This window comes from Balaenoptera acutorostrata, chromosome 11 (assembly GCF_949987535.1).
Source record: "Balaenoptera acutorostrata chromosome 11, mBalAcu1.1, whole genome shotgun sequence".
Taxonomy (NCBI): domain Eukaryota; kingdom Metazoa; phylum Chordata; class Mammalia; order Artiodactyla; family Balaenopteridae; genus Balaenoptera; species Balaenoptera acutorostrata.
In genome coordinates this window covers 14,261,622-14,278,531 of record NC_080074.1, presented here as the reverse complement: position 1 = coordinate 14,278,531, position 16,910 = coordinate 14,261,622, and the positions used below count along the sequence as shown (strand labels likewise).

At 44.3% G+C, this 16,910-nt stretch overlaps 1 protein-coding gene across 4 annotated transcripts in view; it reads right to left on the bottom strand.

Moving 5' to 3' along the window:
- LARGE1 (LARGE xylosyl- and glucuronyltransferase 1) overlaps positions 1 to 16,910 on the bottom strand; it is a 604,481-nt gene that overhangs the window by 228,217 nt on the left and 359,354 nt on the right. The window lies entirely within an intron of this gene.

Genomic DNA, 16,910 nt, shown 5'->3' with positions numbered 1-16,910 from the left:
CTAATGGACCAGGTATTAGAGAGAATAACTTGTGTGGCCGGTACCAAGTAGGTGTTCAGTAAATACTTATGGAGTGTCTGAATGAGTGAGAAAAGACCTTTGGGCAGAGTAACTTCCTGTAGTTTTAGGTTTAATGCTTAAACTTTTCAGTATCTCTCCCTGAAATTTTCAAAAAAATCCCATGGGCCCATCAGGAGGTGGTAACCATTCCAACATGTGATATACAGGCAAGGTATTTACCAAAAATAGCAACAGCACAATGTCCCAGGACCTTGTGGTCATACAATAAAAGGTAATCAAGGAGTAGTCCACTAAGACCCAAAAATCCTTTTCTCTCACTGATTCTAATCAGCCTCCCAATTCAGCTCTTACTTCTCCAGTCCAGAGCCCTACCCATCATCCATCTCTCCTCCACCACTCTAAGATAAAAGGAAAAGCTAGAGAAATAATACTAATAAAAATAATAATGCCGTATTTTCTGGCTTCTAAGGGGGCACTGATTGTAGGATATAGCAAAACATTTTCCAGGAGAAAAAGACCATCAGTCAAGTTGCTCTGGTTAAGTCACATCTCAATTTTAGAAACCGTAAAATGTGAAAAACCCTGCATCGAAGAACTGAGATAACAAATCCCTGCAAAGGACCAGGTGAATTACAGATTCTGCTTCTGAAATATCAGTCCCTTTAAAACTGAAGTGTAAATTGCTTGGGAGAGCCGGGCCTCCACCCAGGTCCTGGGAGGGTCACACTCTACCGTCTCTGGTCTTCCCCACTGAGACACACAGCCAGCTCTTTCCAATCAGGACAAAATCCTGACTCTTACTCTCACGTGACCCTCCCAGGCCCCCCTCCTCATCTTTTTTTTTTTAATAAGGTGATGTCATTACACCTGTATTTGTTTTTATTATTATTATTATTATTATTTATTTATTTATTTATTTATTTTTATTTTTAGCTGTGTTGGGTCTTCATTTCTGTGCGAGGGCTTTCTCTACTTGCGGCAAGCGGGGGCCACTCCTCATCGCGGTGTGCGGGCCTCTCACTATCGCGGCCTCTCTTGTTGCGGAGCACAGGCTCCAGACGCGCAGGCTCAGCAATTGTGGCTCACGGGCCCAGCCGCTCCGCGGCATGTGGGATCCTCCCAGACCAGGGCTCGAACCCGTGTCCCCTGCATTAGCAGGCAGACTCCCAACCACTGCGCCACCAGGGAAGCCCCCCCTCCTCATCTTGATCGAGGATATCCGGGGAACTTTTCTTACTCATGGAGGACTAATACCATCTCCTCTAAGATGAAGATCCTCCCATCGGAATCTCTTAGGTATGTAGATAGCTGCCTTATTGTGATGACAGTAAAATGATTCTCATATTAGCAACAGCAGCAGCAAAACACTGTTGCCGCTCACTCTCTGTCAGGAACTGCACTGAGACCTCTCTATGTACAATCTCACGTCACCCTCACAGCGTTACCATCTCCATTTTGCCTGTAGGTAATGGAGGTTCAGAGATGTGAGTAGTGCCAAGGTTATAAAGATGATAAGAGGATGGATGGGGGGGCGACCGCAGGAAAGGCCCTGGGCTGCTCTGTCCTATCACTCCGGGAGTGGACACTTGAGTTGGGTAAGGACTAAGGGAAAGAAATACTTCACAGTCACTTCTAGAAATATCTCTTTCCTCCTCTTCCGTATGGGCCCCATAGTGTTCCTCTAGCTCATTTCACAGAGATCCTGGATCCCTGTGCATGAAGGGAAGTCACAGAGTGGACACAAGTCCCATTTGCCCCACTGGGGGATCCTGGGGATGTAAAGATCAGAGTGGCTGTCCTGCCCCATTCCGGGAGCTGTGCAGACAGGGACACTTAGGATGTGGCTGGCTTGATGACGCAGTGGCAGTTTGAGGCAGGAGGCGACATCGCTCGCTGGGTATGGGCTGCACGGTCAGGGGCTCCTGACACAATCAGGGTGAGCTCCGTGACCCTTCCTCCGATGAAGTGTGCCCCCCCTCCTCGCTAAGCACAGCTCGCCAATCACACCTCGCCCAGCCTTTGGACTTGCAGATCCCCATCTGCCACCGCCCAACAGCCTCCCATTAGATCCAGCAGATCCAGCAAGCCACCCTCCCTTCAGGGCCGGAAGCCACAGCCCGGGCACCCCTGGATTCTACACCTGGAAGTCCAGAAAAGGAAACCGTCATAACACGGTGAGAACATTTTAATAAAACAGCTCTACTTCATTCCGATAAGGAAACACCTAAAGATACCTCCAGCCGTCCTCTTCTGTAAGATCCAGACCTGTTCATTCCATCTCCACATGGCCAACATTGAACTCGTCACCCAGGTTCATCCACTCTACTTCCCTGTTCATCTCTCGTCCACGTCCTCTGCTCGCCCCCAAGGGCAATACGCTGCTATAGGCCACTATCATATCTTGCCTGCAGTGCAGCAGTAGCCAGCCTCCTACCTGCTGCCAAAACTTTCTTTCAAGGTACTGGTTTCCTGCTTCCTGCTTTCAGAACATCCCCACACTGCAGCCAAAGGAACCTTTTCAAATCTGAAAATCTGAGCATCCTCTTCTGTACCTGAAACTCCGAACTGTCTTTCAGTTACCTTTGGACAAAACCCAAAGCTGTAATTTACAAAACCCTTCATGGTTCTCTTGCCTTATTTCCCGCTCTGCAAACTGCCTAGAATCACATGTTTATTTGTTCATTTATTAACTGAGCACCTGCCAGGTATTGTTCTAAGTGCTGAGAACACATCAGGAACAAGACAAAGATCCCTGCCCTCACGGTATTTATGTATTAGCAGGAAGGACACACAATGACCAGGTAAAGCCAGCCACGTCCCTGGTACCTGGGTCTGTCTTGCTTACTGGGTAGAGCAGAACAGAGATCTTAATAAGTAATCATAAACTAGATTAGAAGATGATGGATGCTATAAAAAACATGAAAAGAACAGGGTGTGAGGGATGGGATGGTATCCCAGGTTGCAGGATGAAAGGGGCCAAGTGGCAGAAATCTCACTGAGATGCTAAGATCTGAGCAAAGACTTAAAGGGAGTTACGGCAGCAAGAGAGGGAGAGATCTGGGGGCCAAGCATTCCCAGCAGAGGGACAGCAGAGCAAAGGACCAAAGGCAGGGCCCACCTGATCTGTTTGAGGATGAGACTTCGATGTTTCTCTCAGCGTCTGCACCGCTTCTCTCTCCGGACCTCCGGCCTCTGGATACGGCATTCCCTCTAAGTGGGCCATGGAGGCTGATGTCCTCACGCCTCTTTCCTTCACAAGCCTTCCTGACCCTCTCAACCCTCCTGGCCAGGACTGCTTCCCCCCAAACTGTGATTCTACTTCACCCTGAATTCCGCCTTTCAAGGTACTTTCCACACTTTAACGTAACTGTGTGTTGAGTTGGATCTAGAATCTAGTGGTTAAAAGCGTGGGCTCTGAGGTCAGCCTGGGGGCGGCCTGGCTTCCATCCAGGCTCTGCCCCTCATTGTATGATCTCAGGCGCGACACTTAAGGACTTGAGGGCTAAATGAGATAGCCTGGCGCCCGACACAGAAAAAGCAGCCAATAGGAATTAGCACGGGGAGGAGTGGGGGGCAGGTCGGCCTGTCTTATTTACTATTTTATCCCCCAGGCCTAGGCCAGATCCTAGGGCTCAAAAGATAATGAATTAATGAAAGAATGAGTGACTGAAGGAATGTGGAAGGCAGGGAGGCAGGGGGTGGAAGAGGAGGGAGGGAAGCAGGGGGCAGGGACGCAGGGAGAGGGGAGGGAAGCAGGATGGGCAGGGAGGCAGAGGGGGCAGGGAAGCAGGGAAGCTTCTGCTCCCCCAACTCGCAGGAGTTTCAGGTTGAAGAACAAGACAAAAACAAAGACGCAGAAGGAAAGGAAGGGGAAGATAATTTATTAAGTACTGTGTAAGGCAGAGCTATTTGGTGACTTAACCACCAAAATGCAGCCTATGGGGCAGTGATTACCATACCATTCTCCCACATTTACAGCACAAAAGAGAATCAGGGAAGGTAAAGAATGTTCCTAATAGAGTAAGAGAAGGCAGATCCACTTCACCATTAATCTGAAAAATAATTAAAACCTCTTTCCCCATTTTGCCAGGAATAAAATTCTTGAGGTTCCCCCCATGGTGAGCATCTCAGCTTGCCAAATGCAAGCACCGTGAAGCATGTAAAGAGAAAATCAGAGTGTAGTTCCTGGATTCGGAGTGGAAGGCAGCCGGATAACAGGTGTGAAGAAGGGGGAGGAAAGAGGAATAAAGAGGCCCTGGGGAGTTTCCAAGGGGAAAATCAACCAGGAATTAGAAGGTAAAAAACAGAACCAAACAATGAAAACTGGTGGTGAGGAAGGAGCTCCATCAATACTAGGAGTGCAGGAGAATGTTTAAAACCATGCCCAGATGATAAAAGAAATGCCCCAGCCTTTTAGTGGAATACTGTGATTGACAACAAAGACCACACACCCTGAGTGGCTCGCTCCCATTAGAATTCCAGAGCCTTCTGAACTAACAGCACGTCACCCATGCACACACTGGCTGGTGGAGTCATTTTAAACCACTTTATGTGAGGCTTTACATCTTTTAAAGTTTCTGTTTCTCTTCCCTGCGGCAAAGCAGTCTCTCAAGTTTAGAAACTGTCAGGAGCTGATGTGAGATGAACAGGACCCTGACCGCAGAGAGTCTCCTCCCCACAAGATGCTTAAACAGGTTACCTAGTCGTCCTGAAAGGCCTTCTTTGATTCCTTTCACACCAGCTAAAGGGAGGAAGGTTCATTTGGAGGTCAGTGAAGGGGCACAGGGAATAAGAACAAACTTAGACACAGGAGAGAGGAGGAAGGAAAGGAGAAGGGAACTCCTGTGGCCAGAGCATCCACTGGGTACCGGGATCAGTGAATCACCTCCTCGGACCTCACGTCACTATGAGAAAATGTGAGCATTTTCCTTGTACAGGTGCAGAAGCGAGGATGAGAGGTTAAACGAACACCCCACGTCAGCCTGCTGATGAGTAGACCAGCAGGGATTTAAACTTGGTGTCTTCCTTTCAAAGCTTCTCCTACCAAACCAGTTCCACTGAGAAAGGGAGTGAGGGGAGAGGGGAGGGGAAGTGGCAAAGGAGGGAGGGGCAGGTCATGACCAGGTAAGAAGGAAAGACACCAGTGGAAAGGTCCAAGAGTGCCAAAGACCCCTTCAAGGCAAGTGATTATATAACCACAAAGGCTCTACAAATGTCTTTTCAAAAATAATACTTCCAAAGTTCTTCATATTCAGCTTTTTTACATTATTGTACACTTACAGCCATCCCGTGTCCACCCAAAGGCTTTGTGGACAAGGCTGTGAGGTAATGGAGCAGACACCCATTAACGGGATCTGCCATTATCCCATACCTGCCGGCAGGAGTCCTTAGAGAAAATGGAACACGGGAAGAATAATGCACGACATCTTGTGCATTTCTTGCAAGGACCCCGCTGGCATTGTTCCTGGTTCACTGAGGCCCAGAGAAGTCGAGTAACCTGACTGTGCTCACAGAGTCCCTCGGGGAGCCCTGATTCTGGCTTGTTCTACTGGACAATGATGGGTACATGGGGAGAGCTCTTGGGGCTCACAGCTACTTTAAACAGGGTGTCCTGGAATGTCACAAGCTGGGCCAGGATTCTGGAGACTGAGGTTTTATTTCTCAAATCCTAGGAAAACCACACTTTCCTATGCCTCTGATTTTGCCCGACACTCCTGTTCTCTAAATGCCTACATCACCATGGGCCCACCCTCTACAAACTTTACATGGTCACCTAGAGTTCTTTCTTATGTCTAACTCTGGTCTCTCCGAAGAGACTCTAAGACCCACCACCTGCTCTTCCAGGGACAGTAGGGTGAAAGGTAGAGAGTACTGAATTTAGAGTTGGACTCCCTGAGTTCAAATCCCAGCTCTACTTAAGAGCTGAGACTGCTGGTAAGCTACCTTGTCTCCTGAACCATCTGTTCTCAAATCTTTAAAACAGGAACATTAACAGTAATTACTTCAAGGGAGTGTCATGAGGCTTAAATGAGTTTACTCAAAGTTTAACAGAGTGGCGGGAGCAGAATAAATGCTTCAAAATGTTAGCTGTATATTTTAAATGGATAACCAACAGGACCTACTGTACAGCACAGGGAATACTGATCAATATTCTGTAACAACCTAAATGGGAAAAGAATTTGAAAAAGAATAGGGCTTCCCTGGTGGCGCAGTGGTTGGGAGTCTGCCTGCTAATGCAGGGGACACGGGTTCAAGCCCTGGTCTGGGAGGATCCCACATGCCGCGGAGCGGCTGGGCCCGTGAGCCACAATTGCTGAGCCTGCGCGTCTGGAGCCTGTGCCCCGCGACGGGAGGGGCCGCGGTGGAGAGGGGCCCGCGCACCGCGATGAAGAGCGGTCCCCGCACCGCGATGAAGAGTGGCCCCCGCTTGCCGCAACTGGAGAAAGCCCTCGCACGAACCGAGGACCCAACACAGCCAAAAATAAAAATAAATAAATAAATAAATAAGAAAATCCTTAAAAAAAAAAAAAAAAAAAAGAAAAAGAATAGATGTATACGTATAATTGATTCACTTTGCTGTACACCTGAAACTAACACAAAATTGTAAATCAACTATACTCCAATAAAAATTAATTTTATTTATTTATTTTTTAAACATCTCTATTGGAGTATAATTGCTTTACAATGATGTGTTTCTGATGTATCACAAAGTGAATCACCTATACCTATATACATATCCCCATATCCCCTCCCTCTTGCATCTCCCTCCCACCCTCTCTATCACACCCCTCTAGGTGGGCACAAAGCACCTAGCTGATCTCTCTGTGCTATGCGGCTGCTTCCCACCAGCTATCTATTTTACATTTGGTAGTGTACGTATGTCCATGCCACTCTCTCACTTCGTCTCAGCTTACCCTTCCCCTTCCCCGTTTCCTCAAGTCCATTCTCTATATCTGCATCTTCATTCCTGTCCTGCCCCTAGGTTCTTCAGAAACATTTTTTTTTTTTAGATTCCATATATATGTGTTAGCATACACTATTTGTTTTTCTCTTTCTGACTTACTTCACTCTGTATGACAGTCTCTAGGTCCATCCACCTCACTACAAAAAACTCAATTTCCTTTCTTTTTATGGCTGAGTAATATTCCATTGTATATATGTGCCACATCTTCCTTATCCATTCATCTGTCGATGGACATTTAGGTTGCTTCCATGTCCTGGCTATTGTAAACAGAGCTGCAATGAACATTTAGGTACATGACTCTTTTTGAATTATGGTTTTCTCAGGGTATATGCCCAGTAGTGGGATTGCTGGGTCGTATGGTAGTTCTCTTTTTAGGTTTTTAAGGAACCTCCATACTGTTCTCCATAGTGGCTGTATCAATTTACATTCCCACCAACAGTGCAAGAGGGTTCCCTTTTCTCTGCACCCTCTCCAGCATTTACTGTTTCTAGATTTTTTGATGATGGCCATTCTGACTGGTGTGAGGTGATACCTCACTGTAGTTTTGATTTGCATTTCTCTAATGATTAGTGATGTTGAGCATCCTTTCATGTGTTTGTTGGCAATCTGTGTATCTTCTTTGGAGAAATGTCTATTTAGGTGTTCTGCCCATTTTTGGATTGGGTTGTTTGTTTTTTGATATTGTGCTGCATGAACTGCTTGTATATTTTGGAGATTAATCCTTTATCAGTTGCTTCATCTGCAAATATTTTCTCCCATTCTGAGGGTTGTCTTTTCGTCTTGTTTATGGCTTCCTTTGCTATGCAAAAGCTTTTAAGTTTCATTACGTCCCATTTGTTTATTTCTGTTTTTATTTCTCTTTCTCTAGGAGGTGGGTCAAAAAGGATCTTGCTGTGATTTATGTCAGAGTGTTCTGCCTATGTTTTCCTCTAAGAGTTTTATAGTGTCTGGCCTTCCATTTAGGTCTTTAATCCATTTTGAGTTTACTTTTGTGTATGGTGTTAGGGAGTGTTCTAATTTCATTCTTTTACATGTATCTGTCCAGTTTTCCCAGCACCACTTATTGAAGAGGCTGTCTTTTATCCACTGTATATTCTTGCCTCCTTTATCAAAGATAAGGCAAACATTTGTGCGTGGGTTTATCTCTGGGCTTTCTATCCTGTTCCACTGACCTATATTTCTGTTTTTGTGCCAGTACAATACTGTCTTGATTACTGCAGCTTTGTAGTATAGTCTGAAGTCAGGGAGCCTGATTCCTCCAGCTTTGTTTTTCTTTCTCAAGATTGCTTTGGCTATTTGGGGTCTTTTGTGCTTCCATATAAATTGTGAAATTCGTTGTTCTAGTTCTGTGAAAAATGCCATTGGTAGTTTGATAGGGAATGCACTGAATCTGTAGATTGCATTGGGTAGTATAGTCATTTGCACAGTGTTGATTCTTCCAATCCAGAAACATGGTATATCTCTCCATTTGTTTGTATCATCTTTAATATCTTTCATCAGTGTCTTATAGTTTTCTGCATACAGGTCTTTTGTCTCTTTAGGCAGGTTTACTCCAAGGTATTTTATTCTTTTTGTTGCAATTGTAAATGGGAGGGTTTCCTTAATTTATCTTTCAGATTTTCCATCATTAGTGTATAGGAATGCAAGAGATTTCTGTGCATTAATTCTGTATTCTGCTACTCTACCAAATTCATTGATTAGCTTTACTAGTTTTCTGGTAGCATCTTTAGGATTCTCTATGTATAGTATCATGCCATCTGGAAACAGTGACAGTTTTACTTCTTCTTTTCCGATTTGGATTCCTTTTATTTCTTTTTCTTCTCTGATTGCTGTGGATAAAACTTCCAAAACTATGCTGAATAATAGTGGTGTGAGTGGGCAACCTTGTCTTGTTCCTGATCTTAGTGGAAATGGTTTCAGTTTTTCACCATTGAGAATGATGTTGGCTGTGGGTTTGTCATATATGGCCTCTATTGTATTGAGGTTAGTTCCCTCTATGCCTACTTTCCAGAGGGTTTTTAACATAAATGGGTGTGGAATTTTGTCGAAAGCTTTCTCTGCATCGATTGAGATGATCATAAGGTTTTTCTCCTTCAATTTGTTAATATGGTGTATCACATTGATTGATTTGCGTATATTGAAGAATCCTTGCATTCCTGGAATAAACCCCACTTGATCATGGTGTATCATTCTTTTAATGTGCTGTTGGATTCTGTTTGCTAGTATTTTGTTAGGATTTTTGCACCTATGTTCATCAGTGATATTGGCCTGTAGTTTTCTTTCTTTGTGACATCTTTGTCTGGTTTTGGTATCAGGCTGATGGTGGACTCGTAGAATGAGTTTGGGAGTGTTCCTTCCTCTGCTACATTTTGGAAGAGTTTGAGAAGGATAGGTGTTAGCTCTTCTGTAAATGTTTGATAGAATTCGCCTGTGAAGCCATCTGGTCCTGGGCTTTTGTTTGTTGGAAGATTTTTAATCACAGTCTCAATTTCAGTGCTTGTGATTGGTCTGTTTATATTTTCTATTTCTTCCTGGTTCAGTCTCAGAAGGTTGTGCTTTTCTAAGAATTTCTGCATTTCTTCCAGGTTGTACATTTTATTGGCATATAGTTGCTTGTAGTAATCTCTCATGATCCTTTGTATTTCTGCAGTGTCACTTGTTACTTCTCCTTTTTCATTTCTAATTCTCTTGATTCGAGTCTTTTCCCTTTTTTTCTTGATGAGTCTGGCTAATGGTTTATCAATTTTGTCTTCTCAAAGAACCAGCTTTTAGTTTTATTGATATTTGCTATCATTTCATTTATTTCTGATGTGATCTTTATGATTTCTTTCCTTCTGCTAACTTTGGGGTTTTTTTGTTCTTCTTTCTCTAATTGCTTTAGGTGTAAGGTTAGGTTGTTTATTTGAGATGTTACTTGCTTCTTGAGGTAAGATTGTATTGCTATAAACTTCCCTCTTAGAACTGCTTTTGCTGAATCCCATAGGTTTTGGGTCATCGTGTTTTCATTGCCATTTGTTTCTAGATATTTTTTGATTTCCTCTTTGCTTTCTTCAGTGATATCTTGGTTATTTAGTAGTGTATTGTTTAGCCTCCATGTGTTTGTATTTTTTACAAATTTTTTTCCTGTAATTGATATCTAGTCTCATAGCGTTGTGGTTGGAAAAGATACTTGATACGATTTCAATTTTCTTAAATTTACCAAGGCTTGATATGTGACCCAAGATATGATCTATCCTGGATAATGTTCCATGGGCACTTGAGAAGAAAGTGTATTCTGTTGGTTTTGGATGGAATGTCCTATAAATATCAATTAAGCCAATCTTGTTTAATGTGTCATTTAAAGCTTGTGTTTCCTTATTTATTTTCATTTTGGATGATCTGTCCATTGGTGCAAGTAGGGTGTTTAAGTCCCCTACTATGATTGTGTTACTGTTGATTTCCCCTTTTATGGCTGTTAGCATTTGCCTTATGTATTGAGGTGCTCCTATGGTGGGTGCATAAATATTTACAATTGTTATAGCTTATGCTTGGATTGATTCCTTGATCATTATGTAGTGTCCTTCTTTGTCTCTTGTAATAGTCTATTTTCAAGTCATTTTGTTTGATATGAGAATTGTTACTGCAGCTTTCTTTTGATTTCTATTTGCATGGAATAACTTTTTCCATCCCCTCCCTTTCAGTCTGTATGAGTCCCTAGGTCTGAAGTGGGTCTCTTGTAGGCAGCATATATATGGGTCTTGTTTTTGTATCCATTCAGCCAGTCTATGTCTTTTGGTGGGAGCATTTAATCCATTTACATTTAAGGTAATTATCGATATGTTTGCTCCTATTACCATTTTCTTAATTGTTTTGGGTTTGTTTTTGTAGGTCTTTTCCTTCTCTTGTGTTTTCTGCCTAGAGAAGTTCCTTTAGCATTTGTTGTAAAGCTGGTTTGGTGGTGCTGAATTCTCTTAGCTTTTGCTTGTCTGTAAAGGTTTTAATTTCTCGGTCAAATCTGAATGAGATCCTTGCTGGGTAGAGTAATCTTGGTTGTAGTTTTTTCCCTTTCATCACTTTAAATATGTCCTGCCACTCCCTCTGGCTTGCAGAGTTTCTGCTGAAAGATCAGCTATTAACTTTATGGGGATTCCCTTGTATGTTATTTGTTGCTTTTCCCTTGCTGCTTTTAATATCTTTTGTTTGTATTTAATTTTTTACAGTTTGATTAATATGTGTCTTGGCGTGTTTCTCCTTGGATTCATCCTGTATGGACTCTCTGAGCTTCCTGGACTTGACTATTTCCTTTCCCATATTAGGGAAGTTTTCAGCTATAATCTCTTAAAATATTTTCTCAGTCCCTTTCTTTTTCTCTTTTTCTTCTGGGACCAATTCGAATGTTGGTGCATTTAATGTTGTCACAGAGGTGTCTGAGACTGTCCTCAATTCCTTTCATTCTTTTTTCTTTATTCTGCTCTGTGGTAGTTATTTACACTATTTTATCTTCCAGGTCACTTATCCTTTCTTCTGCCTCAGTTATTCTGCTATTGATTCCTTCTAGAGAATTTTTAATTTCACTTATTGTGTTGTTCATCACTGTTTATTTGCTCTTTAGTTCTTACAGGTCCTTGTTAAATGTTTCTTGTATTTTCTCCACTGTATTTCCAAGATTTTGGGTCATCTTTACTATCATTACTCTGAATTCTTTTTCAGGTAGACTGCCTATTTCCTCTTCATTTGTTTGGTCTGGTGGGTTTTTGCTTGTTCCTTCATCTGCTGTGTATTTCTCTGTCTTCTAATTTTGCTTAACTTACTGTGTTTGGTGTCTCATTTTGCAGGCTGCAGGTTCGTAGTTCCCATTGTTTTTGGTGTCTGCCCCCAGTGGGTAAGGCTGGTTCAGTGGGTTGTGTAGGTTTCCTGGTGGGGGGTACTGGTGCCTGTGTTCTGATGGATGAGGCTGGAACTTGTCTTTCTGGTGGGCAGGCCTGTGTCCGGTGGTGTGTTTTGGGGTGTCTGTGAACTTAGTATGATTTTAGGCAGCCTCTCTGCTAATGGGTGGGGTTGGGTTCCTGTCTTGCTAGTTGTTTGGTATGGGGTGTCCAGCACTGGAGCTTGCTGGTCGTTGAGTGGAGCTGGGTCTTAGCATTGAGATGGAGATCTCTGGGAGAGCTCTCGCCGACTGATATTACGAGGGGCCGGGAGGTCTCTGGTGGACCAATGTCCTGAACTCGGCTCTCCCACCTCAGTGGCTCAGGCCTGACACCTGGCCAGAGCACCAAGACTCTGTCAGCCACACGGCTGGGTCATCCTGGAGTAGATGGACTGAAGGCAGGAGAAACGTAGAGGACAGGAGACCTGTCAGAAGGCTTGTTTGATGAAATCAGGCAAAGGATGGTGACATTCTGTACCTAGGCTGTACTTGCAAAGTAGAAAAGGGTGCCTCGGGAAGCCAGAGTGCGCATTTCCGCCTTTTTGCACTGACTGATCTGGAGTGCTGAACAAGCCAGGAAAGTGCCCTTGGCAGATGTCAGATTGGGGCCCCAGGTTCAGCTCCAGAAGCCCACTTTGCTGCAAGTAAGCCTTTGGCCTCTTGGATGGCCTCTTGGGCAAGGCACTGCTCCACTCACCATACCTGTTTTGAGGCCAGAACTTGACACTATGGCAATAGGGTCTTCTTAAAGGGAAGGTGTTTGTCCATATGAATACAAATACTAACCTGACTATTCAGCATGGCTCTCTTCCAAAAGCTTTAAGTTAAGGCTGCACATTTATTATTTATGCCTTTACAACAACTTCCCCAGATTGCTAGAATCAGATATTATTTCCAAATTTTTATGGAAAACTACGGCACCCAGGGGTTAAGCTGACTCATGATCGGCAGCCACACCTTAACTAAGATGCAGACCCCGCCTCCCAGGTGATGGGCATGCCCTCCTCCATGCCATCAGGAAGCCTGGAGGGGACGCAGCAGGTAGCAGAGAGAGCACAGACTCCAGAGCCAAACAGTTTGGGTTCAGCCATGCTGTGCAACAGCTCTTTGATCATGGGAAGTTATTTAACCTCTCTTGGACCCAGTTTATTTTGATTTTCAAATGTGCAAAGCTTCTAGCTCAGTGCCTGGAACAGAAGAAGTTCTTAAGAAACAGTAGTTGCTTTCCCTTTGCTTTACAAATACTCATTTTATCCGCCTGCCTCCTTCCCATCTCCACGTGGATGTCCAGTTAGGTATTTCAAATTTAAAAATGCCCCAAACCAAACTCCTGATTATCCCCCATAACCTGTTCTTCTTGCAGCCTTTTCTATCTCACAGATGCCACCTCACCCTTCCAGCTACCTTGGGACATCCTCCACTCCTGTGCCCCTGCTCCCCACATCCAATCAACAGGATATCCTGACTATCTGACCTTCAAAATGTACCTAATATGATGACGTCTTTCACCCCTACTGCCGCATCCAGGTCTGAGTCCACAACATGGCTCACCTGGACGATTGCAACCATCTCAGAAATCGTTTCCGTGGCCAAGATGATCCATTAAAAATGTAAATCAGATCACCTCACTCCTCTGCTCAAAGCCAGACATCAGCTTCCCATATCTCTGAAGGGAAAGACAAAATCCTCCCACTGCCCTACAAAGGTCCCCATGATCTGACCTCACCAGCCCCCGCCCCTCTGCTGGGCTCACTCTGCTCTGTTCTGAACTCCATCTGAGTCCTCAGATAAGTCAGGCCACATCTCTCCTGAAACTTCACACTTGCTGTTCCTTCTGGCTAGGACACTATTCCTACCCTTCCTCTAGACAGCTGGCATGCCTGTCATCTCAACTTCTTCAGATTTTTGCTTAAATGTCACTTTTCATGTAAGACCTTCCATTATGACCCTATTTGAATATTAAAATGACACACGCACACGCACACACACACACACAGAGGCATCCTTTATCTCCTTTCTCTAATTTCCACCTGAGCACTATTCACCACCTAATACACTATATATTTTATTTATTTATTTTTTTGTTTATCGTCTCTCTCCCCCTATTCACATATACACTCAAATGAATAGGGATTGAACTTGATTTATTCTTGCAACACTCCCAACAGTCAGCAAACTATTTGGCAGCTAGTAGGAGCTCAGTAAACGTGACTCCTAATTCTAGCCATCAATGGCATGTCTAATTCTTCCTATTAAGAATCAGAGGCTCTGAAAATCCTCCAGCAGGTGGAGCAGGCTTGATAAGGGTGCAGATGCTGAGGGGGGAGCATCTGCAACTTAGGGGAAGTCAGGGCTCAGGGAGCACGTGCACATCCCCAAGAGGCACACAAAGCTGCCCACGGCAGAGACTGAGGATGGTCTAAGTCCTCACTAATAGCTTCTTACTAGGTTCTCCACATAATGACTTTAGGTAAGGGCGATTTCACAGCATCCTTAAGGAGTCAAGCCTATATGGGACTGAACACAAGAGCCACTGCAGCCCCGGGTAACTAGCTGTTCCAAACCAGAGAAAAACCAACAAGGCCAAACTGCATCAACATCACTCAAAATGTTTACAGTGAAGATGTCAACTGCGATTGCCTTTATGAGAGGGGAACTCTCCCTCTTGGATCAGAGCATTCTACATTTATGGGTCTGTCCTAAGGGACTTTCTTCCTGTACCATGACCTGGCTTCTAATCATTCCAGTTTAGAAAGAAAGAACCACACACACACACACACACACATACACACACACACACACACACACACAAAACAAACCCTGTACAAAAGAGTACCATATGAAAAAGATAAGGGCTTACTTATTTTCTTTTCACTTCCATATTTTCCCAGAAAAGTTAGGGTGGGCATGGGAAAACCTCAGATGTTTTATACTCACTCCTTTGATGGTGATAGATAAAAGCGGAAGACAGTATGCCTTGTTTGTGAGCTCCTTGAAGGCAGGTGTCCTGTTCTAACAACAGCATCTAATATATTCCAGTGGAGGCCTAACTAATGCTAGAAATGGACCAGTGAGAGAATGAACAAATAAAGGAAGCCTATTAAATCAACTCCACGCATTCAAATTTCCCCTGCTCTGACCTTGACCCATATATTCTGCTCTGCCCCAGAAACTGCCTTGAGTCTCAGAGCCCTCCTCCAAATCGAAATCCCTGGGCCAGCTCTGGGAGCAACAAGAGCCTTGGGAGCCTTCCCTTCCACAGATGATATGGGGCGGGTACGACTTAACACCAGCATTATTACTGTTGTCATGATTGGCGACAGAACCCCACCAGCACTGTGGCAGGTCCTGGCTGGAACAGAATAAAAGTGATTTCCTAGTTACAAGGCTACAATTAGTGGCCACCTGTTCCAGGAATTTTGTTGAGTTACACTTATCCAGGGGAGACTTGCAGTTCTGAATGAATATTTCAGATTGAGTTTCTTGGGAAGCAGACTCCAGGATGGGAGTGAGCACGCAGGAGGTTAACTTAGGGAGAGCTCTTGGAACAGCACCTGTGACAGGGAAGGAACACCAGCAGGGCTGGGCAGAGGGAGAAACGGAGCTGCCAGGCGGACTCCAGGGAAGGCTACAGTGGATCCTGCAAGATCCCACATGCATCAGTCGGTCCATGATGTGGGGCGCCCCAGGAAGGGGGCACGGCCCCAGGCGAGGTGACTCTCTTCGCCTAAGATCATCCCGAAAGGGGACTGAGAGCTGAGCCCATCTGCAGGCGACGCTCCCAGCAACTGGAGGAAGAAGCCCTTTATTCCACAGGGGAATGTGGGCATCCACCGCGCACAACCACTACTCTTATCCGGCAGGACAGACACGATCATCACCTCTGCTGTGATACTGTCCCAGCTTTAGCCCCTTCAGGAGAGGTGCTAACTCTCACTCCCCTTCACTGCTCATCTTACAGCCAGAGACGCCCAGTGGGGACGCAATAAGCGCCTGTTGAATAAATACATCACTGAATACTGAACATCAGCATGAAAACAGGAATAAAATATGGGGTTGGCCAAAAAGTTCATTTGGGTTTTTCCATAACATCTTACGGAAAAATCCCAAAAGAACTTTTTGGCCAACTCAACCACATAACTATAGAAAAACTGTCCCCAGTGAGTTCAATGTAATCAGAAAAAACCAGCAGACCTGACAGGGGGACTTGAAAAGAGATGCACAGGGAAGCCAACACACACAGGCATTCTGGTCTCAGCTCCGGGTGGAACCTTGCATCCTACCAAGCTTCTGTTCCTTGACTTGTGAAATAAAGACAGATCCAAACATTCTATGAAGAAGAGATCGGAAAGCTGAGACACACTCCATTTCAATAGCTTTGCTAAATGACTAGTAAAACTAGTGCCATTATTGACACAAGTAAGGAAAGTTTTGATCCTGACAAGGAAAAGAGTCCAAGGGTCAGAGTGCTTCCCCCCATGGTGTGCTGAGGACTTTTTTCAATTACCCCAGAGCTGGGAGGCCCCCAGAAGGAAACAGGCAGAGACTGGAGTGGGTGAGGAATTTACTCTTCTGTCCGTGAACGGAAACAGAAACCAACTGGAATATCCTCTGATTCACGAAAATGCTGTGATTTAAAATCACTAAGCAGTATTTCACCTTCATAGGATAAGGAGCTATAGAAAAGAGGCAGGAGGGATTTTAAACACAGAAGCCAGAGTGCAGAAACCAGAAGAAAAAAAATCTCACTGCCATATTTATCTCTCATGGTATCTGTCTAATACTGAGAATATAAAATTTAAAAATTATGCAGTTTTAAGGAAGACCCCTGGAAGAGGGGTATTAAATAATAGTCCAAGGTTTGTGCTAACTTGCCACTTCTCTCATGCATCCACACCAAAGTTACGTACACCCATCGGGCTCACAATTTCCCACCTTATACTCGCACATACCTTGGGGCAGTGACAAGGGCTACAGAAACTAACTAGATTAGAAGGAACATCTTAAAAAGCCAAACGT